Here is a 12,850-nt window from a genome sequence, read left to right on the forward strand (position 1 = left end):
TGGTGAGGCATCAGTGGGAGGTTCCTGGCGATCCGTGCCCTGTTGAGGTTGCCTTCCTGTAGGTTTTTCAAGAAAGGCCTTCTTCTGCAGCGGCTGCTGAGATGATTCTTGATTCAGTTGCCTTTTCTTGAAAGCCTCGCTTCTTTCCGACGCTAGTTTTTTGGTGCATTCTTCGATCACCTGGCACTTGCTAACGAGGGAGGAGAACTCCCGGATTTCCAGTGGGGCTATAGCGGTTAGGACTTCTGCCCTGAGCCCTCCTTGATACTTCATACACTTCCACTTTTCATCTAGATTAGCCTTATACATGGCGAAAAATTTGCAGAGTCTCTCGAACTTTTCTATGTACTCTACAATACTAATCCTATCTTGCCTCAGCTGAAGAAACTCCATCTCCTTGGACTCTCAAACAGAAAGGGGAAAGTACTTCTTGTAGAAAGCTTCTTTGAAGGTGGCCCAACTGATACCTGTTCCCGCATCCTCCAACAACCGTCTTGCTCCATCCCACCAGAACTCGGTATCAGCTTTGAGCATGAAGGTAGCGTAGCTCACTTGCTGCTCCTCAGTGCACGGAAAATTGTAAATACCTTTTCCATTTCAGTCAGCCATTCTTCTGCCATATCAGGGTCGAGGGCTCCACGGAATTCAGGCGGACCAATCTTCTTAAAGTCAGCAAAAGTTGTACGGGTCTGTCCCACCTTCAGCCTGGGAATATTGGGATCCTTGTCCCCAGTGGACAGTTGTTGGGCCATCAGAGTGGTGGCTTGGGCCTGCTCCTTCATTGCCTTGGCCATCTCCTTCATGTGCTTTGCTAGGTTTGAGGAGCTCGAGCTCGAGCCACGTGGGCGTCCACGGCTTGCCATAGGTCCCCTGTTTATGGATAACCATAGGAAAAAGTTTTATTAGCCATACCTCCTGAGACAGAATCCCTAGGATCGACTTTGCTCTGATACCATTAATTTTAACACCCTAAGTTATATCATATCTTTGAGGGTCTTTAAATAAGGTGGCACACTCGATAGAGAAAGAGACTGAACTTAATCGTTACGCAAGGAAGGGAGGAAGTACGTGTGAAAAGGAAAACAAGTAGTACTAAAACGATGATAAATATGAAATAATAAACTTATCCATGAGTACGGTTCAAAATAAAATGCTTAGAGGTAATTAAACAAAGAAAGGAAACAAATACGTCCTAACTAATTTCGTTGGAGAGGCTCCCATACTTGTGTCCTATCCTATCCTTGGTCAGGATCCTTCAGTTATTCACATATCGAGGTATTAGTGGTTTTCCTCCAAAACCTTTTTGCGCAGCGAAGATCTGGTTCCGTTGTGTGGGATGAACTAGGACTCGATAGGCAGCTGGGATTCTCCTTCCACGAACTCTCGACCTAAGTAGATAGTTTGGAGCACGGTAGTAGTGGTCGTAACTACCCACGCGTGCTTCGAGGGGTCATACTCAGAAGTAGTTATCTTCGGGGGCACTGCGTCGTCTCTATCCGCTGTGCCATGTTCCTCTGGAGACAGTATGGGAAAAAAAAAAAGGGATGAGAACCTAACGTCTCAGTAGGAGTGCTATGCAACACCTCCATATCTATCTCCAGCCCACGTGCGGGATTTTAAAAGAAAGTCGTATGATATGGCATGTAATATGAACCTCTTGTAAAGCATAAAACATATAGGTAAAAAGGAAAGAACATAGAAAGAGAATAGAAGGATAACATCTTAAGTAACATCAACATAGTCATAAATATATCTTAAAAAAAAATAATCAAACTTTTCATTCATGCTTTCTCCTTTCTTAACTTATAACTTTTATGGAAGGTAATGAGCTCAAACCGGTATAAAAGGTGGGAGTCCCCTTCCCTTACCGAAGGTTCTTATCCCAAACGTTTTGGCGATCACCTTCCCTTACCGAAGGTTCATCTCGATCGATCACCTTCTCTTACCGAAGGATCATATCAATATCTTGTCTTTGGGGGTCACCTTCCCTTACCGAAGGATCATTCCCTCAGTTTAATTTACAATTAGGTTTTATTTAACCATACACGAGAGGAAAATCATATAAGAAGAGATCATGCAAGAAAAGGGACAATTATGATAATAAAGGGATATATGAAAAACATGAGACTCTGGCATATGTATGAATTTTCTAATTAAAAGATCTTGGTAGTATAATAGCATGGATTGAAAGATGTCATATCAAAGTACAGGAAATAGGGCATTTTAAATAATTGCACAAAATATTAAAGAAGTTATGTATTCTCGATCCTAAGGGAATAATATAATGGTGCAAACGATCATATACATAATAAGAATATGGTATATTAAATATTTGAATAACATATTGAGAAAGCATGTACTCTTGACTTTAAAGGAGTATTAATAACATAATGATATAAGAGGTCACATAGATGCACATAATAGAATAGGATATATTAAATATTTGAATAAAATATTGAAAAAGCATGTACTCTTGATTTTAAAGGAGTAATAATAACATAATGATATAAGAGATCACATATATGGATATAATAGAATATGGTATGTTGAACAAGACCTTATAAGAAGGCATGTACTCTCGGCCCTAAGGAAATATTAATAATATAATAATATAAGAGAGCACATAATAAAATGGCGTATATTAAATAGCTGAATAAGCATTATAAGAAGGCATGTACTCTCGACCCTAAGGGAATATTATTAATATAATAATATAAGAGAGCACATAATAAAATGGCGTATATTAAATAGCTGAATAAGCATTATAAGAAGGCATGTACTCTCGACCCTAAGGGAATATTAACAATATAATCATATGAAAGAGCACAAAAATGGGTATAGTAAATAATTGAATGAACATCATAAGGAGACATGTACTAATGATTTAAGAAGACATGAATAACATGATGGACAGACATGATCAACATGGATAAAGGATGAGCGAAAAATAATTAATGCTATGATAACATTGGTGAATGGAAGAAAATAAAAATGGAACATAACACATGCCAAGCATTAAAAAAAAACATAATTCCCTACTCTCTTTTTTTTCTAACGCTTCTTTGAGCTTGCCTCTTGTATTTGCACACAGAATATATTTTGTAGAGAGAAAAGGGAGAGGTTTTGGTATTTGAGAGAAGTGATTTTCTACCTATAGGTGCACCCCTATTTATATACATTTGGGGATAGGGTGGTTGGGATAATTTTAATTTCAAACCGAGGGTGGTTACTAGATTTTCTATCCATAAATTTAAAGCCTATCTCCTAACTGATTTTCAAATTTCAAATTTAATTTTGTTTCTAGAAGGGTGGTTGTTACATGGTGTATTCTGCAGCCTGTGTATTTACAGTTTATGGTTTTTTTTTGTTATTTTAGTTGAGTTGTTGCGGTTCGGGTGTATTATATCATCAATGATTTGGTGTATTTTTAGTTTTTGACATGGTGTATTCTGCAGCCTCTCTCTGTTGTTGATGACCAGTTTGTTCCGAAGGTTGGAATGACCTTTACCACCCTTGAAGAGTTTGGAAAATTTTACAGAAACTACGCCAATGCTGCAGGTTTTTCTACAAGAGTTCAGAGCACAAATAGGAAGGGAAACGAGATTAAGAATCAATTGATTACATGTAGCAGGGAGAGAAAATAGAAATTTAAAATATCTCCGACCGAGAAGACCAATCCGACAGCCGGTTTAAACTGTCCTGCAAGAATTTATATACACACATTGAAGGATGTTGGTGCTTGGATCATTTCAAAGGTTGTGCTGGATCATTCACACCCTTGCTGTCCAAGTAAAGCAGAGATGCTCAAACAGCACAGGGAACTAAGCATGTCCATTCGTCGTACAATAGAGAATAACGAGGAGGCCGGTATTAGACCAAGCAAAACCTACCAATCATTTGTTGCGGGCTTGGGGTCACCGTGAGTTAAATTTTATCGAAAAGGATGTCAGGAATTACATTACGAGAGAAGTGCGGAATGTTTCCGAACAAGAAGATGCAAAGGAATTCGGGAAATATTTGTTAAGAATGAAAGAGAAGAATCAGAATTTCTTTTTTGAGCTTGAACTCGAGGAGGATCAATCGATTAAGCTGGCTTTTTGGGCCAATGCAAGAAGTAGAGCTGCCCTTGAGTATTTCGAAGATGTTATTTCATTTGACACCACCTACAATACAAACAGGTAACAAACTGTCCCTGTTTATGATGCTAATTAATGTATTTTTATGAATCCGCGGCAGAGGTGTATATTGGGTGTTTTTGGGTGTATAGAAAGCATTTGTTAGGTGTATTTAATGATTTTCCATTCTGCACTATTTTAATTTGTTTCAGGTATAATTTGGTTTGTGGTTCTTTTGTCAGGGTGAATCACCACGGTCAGTCAACACTTCTCGGATGCTCTTTGATGAAAAATGAAGAAATTGAATCATTCAAATGGTTATTTGAATGTTGGCTTCGTTGCATGGGAGGAAATGCTCCGAAAGGGTTTCTCACCGATCAATGCGCATCAATGAAAAGGGCTTTAGAGGCCTGTATGCCAACAACAATTCACCGTTGGTGTATTTGGTACATCATGAAGAAGATTCCAAGCAAATTAAACGGGTACAAGGGACATGAGAAATCAAACAATAAATGAGCCAAGTTGTTTGGAACTCTCATAGCAAAGACTCATTTGATAGGAATTGGAATGATTTTCTGCTGAATTTTGGTCTTGTGGACAACAAGTGGCTTTCAGGTAATGTTTGTTTAAAATATGCAGCAGAGGTGTAAATTGCATGTTTTTTCGGGTGTATTCATAGTGTATGTTTGGGTGTATTCTGCAGATCTCTATGAAGACCGTCATATATGGGTTCCAATTTATCTGGATCACCATTCTGGGCAGGGATGAGAAGGACACAAAGGAGCGAGAGCATTTATTCATTTTTTAACAAGTTTATTACCCGGAACAGCTCTCTTATTCAATTTGTCAAACAATACGATAATTGCCTCGGAAGCAGGGAGCAAGTAGAGAGAGAATCAGATGCTGCAGATTTTCATACGGTCATACCGTGTGCAACCAAATCCTCCATTGAAGCTCAGTTTCAAGATGTGTACACTCATCAAAAGTTTAGGGAAGTGCAAGCACAATTCAGAGGAAAGGCGAATTGCATCACTAGATTAACGAATTCCGCTCTAGGCTATTCAGTATACGAAGTCGGAGAACAAGTTTCCAGCTCAATATTCAACAAGTTTGTGGTTACTTACGACTCAGTAGCAGCCGAGGTAAAATGCCAATGCTTATTATTCGAGTCGAGAGGGATACTGTGCCGTCACGTACTAAACGTGTTAAGCTTTGAACGAGTAAGCCAAGTGTCACCGAGATATATACTGGAACGATGGAGCAAGAAGGTAAAGAGGCGACACACACACATCAAGAGCAGCCACGACGAGCCACTGTTGGAGCCAAGAAGCAAGAGGTTTGACCAATTGGTTTTTCATTCGCAAAATATTTACGAATTTGCATCCGAATCTGAGGAGCTGACTGCAATTCTGCACCATGCGTACGATAACGTCATGGTTGAGATGGAATCATTGAAAGCCAAAAGGAAGGGCACATCTTCTTTATCTCACGAAGACGCCAACTTGGAATCCGTTAACGAGCTTCAAAGCCCTCCAAGGATTCGAACAAGAGGACGTCCAAAAAATAGGCTAGGTTCAAAGTTGGACAAACAGATTGCAAATGCCACAAAGAAGAAGAAAACGAAGGCTTTAAACGAGGTAAAAGTGATGTTCTTTAAATACGTGGTGATTGAGTTTAATTTTCTCATTAATAGTTTAGCTAATATGTGAGTTTCTTATATTCAGTTGAACCTCTTTGACGCTGCATCAGTGGTGCATTCAAATTCCAGCCAATATCAAGCACGTGTTATGAATTATCAGTTCAAGGTACCAGCAGCAGCGGATAACTCTTTGGGTGTATAGTTACAGAATATGGATGTAAAAGTACTGTTTGTTTGGGTGTATTTCTGAATTTTCTTGTATTTCACATTTTACATATATATACATATATATACTTCAGAACCTTATTTTTATGTTATAAAATACTGTTTGTTTTTTTTTACAACGTTTTATGGGTTTTATGTTATAAAATACAGTTTGCATATGGATGGTATTAAGTGTTTAGGGTTTAGGGTTTTAGGGATAAAGTATCAGGGGTGATAGATTTTTGGGTGTATATTCAACTTTCTTTGGGTGTAAAAAATAGCAGGTTATGGGTGTATATTTTGGTTTGATGTTTTTCTTCATATTATAGTACCTGTAATTCATACATTTTAAATACAGCAGACAGAGTTTAATTATTGAAAGAAATTTCACAATAAACTGCATTATAATTGTCAAATATTTACAACATGTCTTCCATTTGTTACAAACTATATAACATTTACATTAAGTAGTGTCAACATCTTGAGAATCTATCTGACAATATGGACTCAATAACAACGAGGATGGCTTGGACAGTCTGATTGCATTACTTCCCCTAATGGCTTCATCTTTGTCTAGATTCATGTCATGAAATAGAATCCGAGAAGCATATTCTACTCTAAAATGGTCCACCTCGTCCTACAGTAAAAAAGAATATTCTGTTTAATCAACCATGTTAATTGAGTAATGTAATACAGAGTTATTTAGTTTTAAACATATTTACCTGGGTCAAATTGTCCCACTCATACTTCCGCCTCTTAATGTTTGCGGGCTCAAATATCTCAAGTCACCTCAATACATTGATAGCACAGTCATAGCTGAAAACAGAAAAATAAATTATAAATTACATATAGGAAAGTTTAATTTTCAGAGTGAAAGATTGATACCTTGTCTTTTGGCCCGAGATCTTAAGGTATGGTGCTACAATTTCTCTGTCCATGTCCTTTGATTTCAGAGGTGCCCCCCAGCATATACATTAATTCGTGAAATTACGTATCCCTTAAAACACAAAACAGATCAGTAATACATGAATAATTTCAATAAAAGGATACACCCAAAGGAGTTAATAGTTACACCTTATATTAAATAGAAATACACCCAACTATATATATACAGAACACAACCAACTTACAACAAATTTATTCAGCGCAGTTCTCGCATCGGAAGGAGATTTGTTGTGTAATGGGTCGACTATATAAAATTTCCTCTTTCTTGTATCAGCGATCCACAACCAATAATGATGTGAATGGCAAACAGGTGCAAATATCTGAAATATGTTCAGATTGAACACTGTTTTAGTTTATTTTCCATGTAAGTAAAAAATGGTAATAAGTAGTTTTAGAAATGAAAACTTATATAACGATGCGATTTTAATTTTTGAAGGTCCAAGAAGGGTATGAACATTGGGTAGTCTTCCACCTTGAAAGGCTTATCATTTTTAGGCTGTAAGAATACGTCGTCTGGATGATTTGCAAGGGCCATGTTCTGCAAAAATTGTGAACAACCAAATGAATCCAGAAAATACACCGAAATGAATAAACAACTGAAACCCAATTGGACATAGAAAATACACCCAAATGAATAAACAGAATACACCCAATATAAGAAAAAGAATACACCCGAAGGTATGAAGAAAATACACCCAAAATTCGTTGAAGCAACCCTTACCACTATATCAGGGGGGAGACAGTATACTTCTTCTTGAAACCTTTGAATATTTTGTTGGTTTATGATGAAGCACATGGCAGTGACAATCTAGAAAAAAGATGCCGAAATCAATTTTACATCAATCAGGATTGTAGTTAATTTTGGTGATAAAAATATTAAAGTTGTTGTAATATTACCTTAGCTTCTATATGCGATTTAGGCGCGAGTGATACAAGGTGGAATTTTGACAGAGTGTATATATCTTGAGCTTGGAGTCTGCAGATGTTGTCAAACTCATCAGTTAGCCATCTGCGTAGGTCTTCACTCGTATAGCCCAGTGGTAGCATTTCTGTTTCATGTTAGTAGTATTTAAATTCGGCCTGACAGGAGTTTCAAACTTCTCGAAACTCTCTGCCCCACTCTCCTTTGGAATCGGCGGACTTTTTTCTTTTTTTGTCACCCCACCACTTGCAATTTTATGTACCAGATCCTCTAACTGTTCCAGCAGTTTTGGGGTTTCTGGAGTTTTTTCCCTGTGTTCATCTTGCGTTGACGCTCCCTCCTGCATTGTTGTTTCTTCTTGGCTGGAATCAGTGAAGCCAAGGCTGAATGATGGCATCGAATCTGTTTTAGGAATGTACGATGCTGTCCGTGCCATCATCATCAACGCAGCAGCGTCTTCTGGGGCTGGATTACTGCGTGATCATGTATAACATATTATAAGAATAAGAATATACGGATGATAACCAAAACATTGATTTTACTCTAATGAACTTACATTTTAGATGGTGCTGGGGGAAGCGTGGGTGTGCTTTCTTCAAGTTGTTGGGGGGGGGTTCAGGAGTACTGCACGGGACATAAAATTAATCATGACGTAAAAAAAATATTCAGGGGCAATATACATCCAAACTGTAACCCAATATACACCCAAACTGTAAGCCAATATACTCCCATACATTGATTTTACTCTGATGAACTTACGTTTTAGATGGAGTTGGGGGAAGTGTGGGTGTGCTTTCTTCAAGTTGTTGGGGGGTTCAGGAGTGCTGCACGGCACATAAAATTAATCATGACATAAAAAAAACTATTTAGGGGCAATATACACCCAAACTGTAAGCCAATATACACCCAAACTGTAACCCAATATACACCCATACTGTAATAAAATATACACCCAATACTATTTCTTACGTTTTTGTAGTTCCTTCAATTTGTAGCAGAGGGGTTGGTTCATATTCTGTCTCAGGTGTTTCTTAAAATTCTGGCACAGTGGTTGTTTGGGACACTGGTAGACAAACTTGAATCAGAACTCTAAACAAGAAGAAAAATGAAAGGTTAACAATGGCTTTGAAAATAAAAAGGTTATAAGGTTAAAATATCCTTGAAAAACTCACATTGCAAGACCTTCGGACGGTGTCTCTTCCCTCACAACCGTCATATTCGAATCAGCCGGCTCACTGGCTGAGTCTTCAACCAGACTCAACCTAAAATACACCCAAAGAAAGTCAAAAATACAGCCGAACAATTCATAAGAAAGACAGGCTTTGTTTTTTGAGAACTTACATACTTGCAGTTTTTGCTTTTTTTTTCCTGCCTTTTTTTCTCGAATAAAACAATAAAGAGATTTTTTTTCTAAAAAAATATATACAGAATTAGAAGTAGAAGGTAATAAAAGAACAAAAGTAACTGTTATTTGAAACAGAAATTACATGTTCTCTGCTGGTCTGTTTACGCTGCTTTGTTCTGTGAGTCCTTGAGAGGAAGGATCATCACTTCCCAAGTTTACCTCCGGTATTCTAAACAGATTTCATGTTATTCAGACAAAATATCATACAATTAAATCATGATAACAAGATTTTATCAAATAAAGCTTCTTACGTTTCAAAGGGGACATAGTGACCTTACGTCGATCGCAGGTCAGCTTCCTTCTCCCTGCGAAACAAGAAACAATTATTAGCAAAGAAAACACCCTAAAATCTGAAATATACACCCCAACAAGACATACCCCTGTGCAGCAGAATTTTTATTGTTTTCCCTTAACAATTCATCTAGATCTTCACTTCCTATTTCATATCTATCACTACATTCATAAAAGAAGATGTTAACAAAAATAATCTTGATGATAGACGGTAATATAGCTTACAAAGTACTGTACCCATGATAGGATTAATCTTCTTCAGGAGATGAATGCTCAACAACAACATTTTTCTCTTTGGATTGTGTCCTGGGTGGAAAAAACAATTATGAATCAGAAATAAAAAATTAATTTTAACACAAAATATTATCCAAAGAAGTGCTTACTTTTTTTGTGTTCTTTGTGTCTTTTTCTTTTTTTTTTTTGCTTTTTCACCGGTAATGATTCCTCGCTTCTATAAGTTAATAAGAGACACTCTTTTAATACATTAAATCTTGATAATAAAGCCAAAAGAAAGGAGTAATAATTTCAGAACATTACTCATCAGTTGATTCGGATTCGGAATCAGAATCCTCTTGACTCTTCTTTCTTTTTTTGGGGTCCATTTTGGAAGGCAAACAATCATTATTTAAAACATACTAAAGATATAAAATACACCAAAATGAATGCACAAGATACACCCAACATAATAAACAAAATACACCCAACTTAATAAACAAAATAAACCCAACTGGATATACAACATACACCCAACTTGATAAATAAAATACACCCAACTTTATAAAGAAAATACACCTAAGTATGGTACTTACTTTTTTCCTTTTTTGCTGGGTTCTTTTCTTGGTGAATCCTCTGAGTCTTCTTGAGTCTCAGACTCACAGGTAGAACTGTCACTATCAGTTGTTTCTGTCTCCGAAGACGATGTTGAACTTGCCTTCCTTTTTTTTGTTTCTTTTTTTTTCTTTTTTCTCTATTTTTTTCATTTTTTCTCTTGTTTCCGCCATTTTTACAATCCCCTGAAATATTAAAAATTTTAATTAGCAGCATTCAGGTAAAAAAATACACCCAACATATTATGATCACTTACCATATTTTCCTCTATTTCCGCCCTCATTCTTTCGACTAACTGCTCCTTACTCCAGTTGGCAATCCATGGTTTTGGAGGTCTTTCTGCCCTTTTCTTGTCTTTATTTTTAGAAAGATGAAAGTAAATTATCATCAAGGCAAAGAGGTAGCCATCAATTGCCTTTTTATTTTTGTCCTTGTAATCAGTTATGCCCTTGATTATAAAACTCAAAACATGCCCTCCCCAGTTTCGCTCTGTTATGGTGTCCATCTCAAAAATTGGGGTCAGGTGCACATGTGAGATTTTGTTTATTGTCGTTGGTAAAAGGAATGCTATTTGTATATAGAAGATGAAAATCCTCTTGAACATTAGGCGATCCTGTTCGTTACCAACGCCAATATCCATCATCTCATCTGTAAGACTTTTGAGGGTCTTACCCTGGAATCTTCTAAAAAATTTTTTATCATCTTCAAAAAGTTTCTTATAATTGACTTTCTGAGGAAATAGATCTCCTACAAAAAGAAAAACAACATAGTATGAAAATCAGTTCAAATACACCAAAGCATCAATTTAAAAACACCCAAGCATCATTTAATATACACCTATATTTTTTAGCGAGTTACCTGATGCGTTGATGCCAAGCGCATCACCTATTGTTTTTGGTGTTATTTTAAAAGAACCGTATCCGGTTTCCAGTCTGTTCTCCCCTAATTTGAAGTTGTTAGCCAACTTCCTTAATAGTTGGTGATGCACCCTTAGTGGCGGGATGTGCATCAAGCCACCGAATCCCAAATCCCTCACAATCATTTTTTTCTCCTCACTCATGTTTCTGAATTTCTCATTTAACAGATGTATTGCACACTTAAGATCTTTGGTTTGCTGTAAACAAAAACAAAATTATAGTCAGATATATTTGTATTATATAAAACTGATTTCATCTAAGACAAATATTTGTTTTTACATTTTTTCCGGCTTGGTTTCTCGCTGCCATTTTTTCTGAAATGAAAAATACACCCATAGACATCAGTAAGATACACCCATAGATATGAGTCAGTTACACCCATAGATATGAGTTAGATATACTCATAGATATGACTCAGATACACCCATATATATCATTCAGATATCACTCAAACATGCAATAATTTACAAGGTCAAGCAATATTACAAGGTCAAGCAATATACACCCATGGACAAGCAAATATAAGAACAGTTGCAACTGCTGACTATTACAATATAACAGTTCAGAAATATACACCCAATAATTTATGCCATATACACCCAACAAATTACTCCATATACACCCACCAAACTACCGAATATACCCCCCAAAAATCAGTTACCAGTAGAACTAGAACAACAAGAACAGTGATACCTAGAAGAACTATGAAGAACAGTGTAACACAGAACCAAGAATAACAGTAAAACCTAGAACAAGTAGAACATTATTAACTGTAAAATGAGACGTAGAACAAGAAGAACAGTAAAACGTACAACAACGTAGAAGAACAGTAAAACCTAATTCTTCGATTTCGAAATGTGGAATGTATACAGGATGACTAAAATAGTAACGTAACGTACCTTTAGTATTATAACTTCGTTTTTTCTGGAGATTCTCGATCAAGAGTTCTATGTTGTGTTGATGGAATTTTCGAATCTTAGCGACGAGTTGTATATCTTCGCTTTCGAATGTTTCTCGAAAATGGAACTGTTGAGTTTTCTTTGAATGGCTTTAAGAAGTAGAAGAGTGCGTCATTAAGGAGCGGTTTACGCGAAGTGCAACCGTTTGGGTAGAGCGCGTGTAAATGACGCTCCATTCAATGTTATTCACTGCGCGTGTGGAAGGATTGTGGGTTGGTGGCTTGTATTACTTGTAAGGCCTTTTTGCTTGTATGTGTTGTAGGCCCGTAAAAAATTATACCGTAAATCAAATCACTTCTTCAAAAGACACGACTAAAAAATTACAAATAATTATTTATTTTTAAAATAAACATCATTAAAAGAATGAATGTGGCAATGGTAGAATTAATTGTCTGTTTTTTTGTTTTTATTTTATTTTTTTCTTTGCCTTTCAAGCTTTGTTGACTATTAGAATTAGTGTCAATTTAATTGATTTGGGGTGTTTTTTTTTTAAAAAAAAAATTGTGTTTTTAACGTTCTAAAATAAAATAACTAACAAAAATTTAATAGCGTATGAAGTTCGAAAATAAGAAAAAATTAAGGGATATAAATAAACTAAATCTTTATAGATACAGTTTCTTAAAAA

Source organism: Arachis ipaensis, chromosome B06 (assembly GCF_000816755.2).
Source record: "Arachis ipaensis cultivar K30076 chromosome B06, Araip1.1, whole genome shotgun sequence".
NCBI lineage: Eukaryota > Viridiplantae > Streptophyta > Magnoliopsida > Fabales > Fabaceae > Arachis > Arachis ipaensis.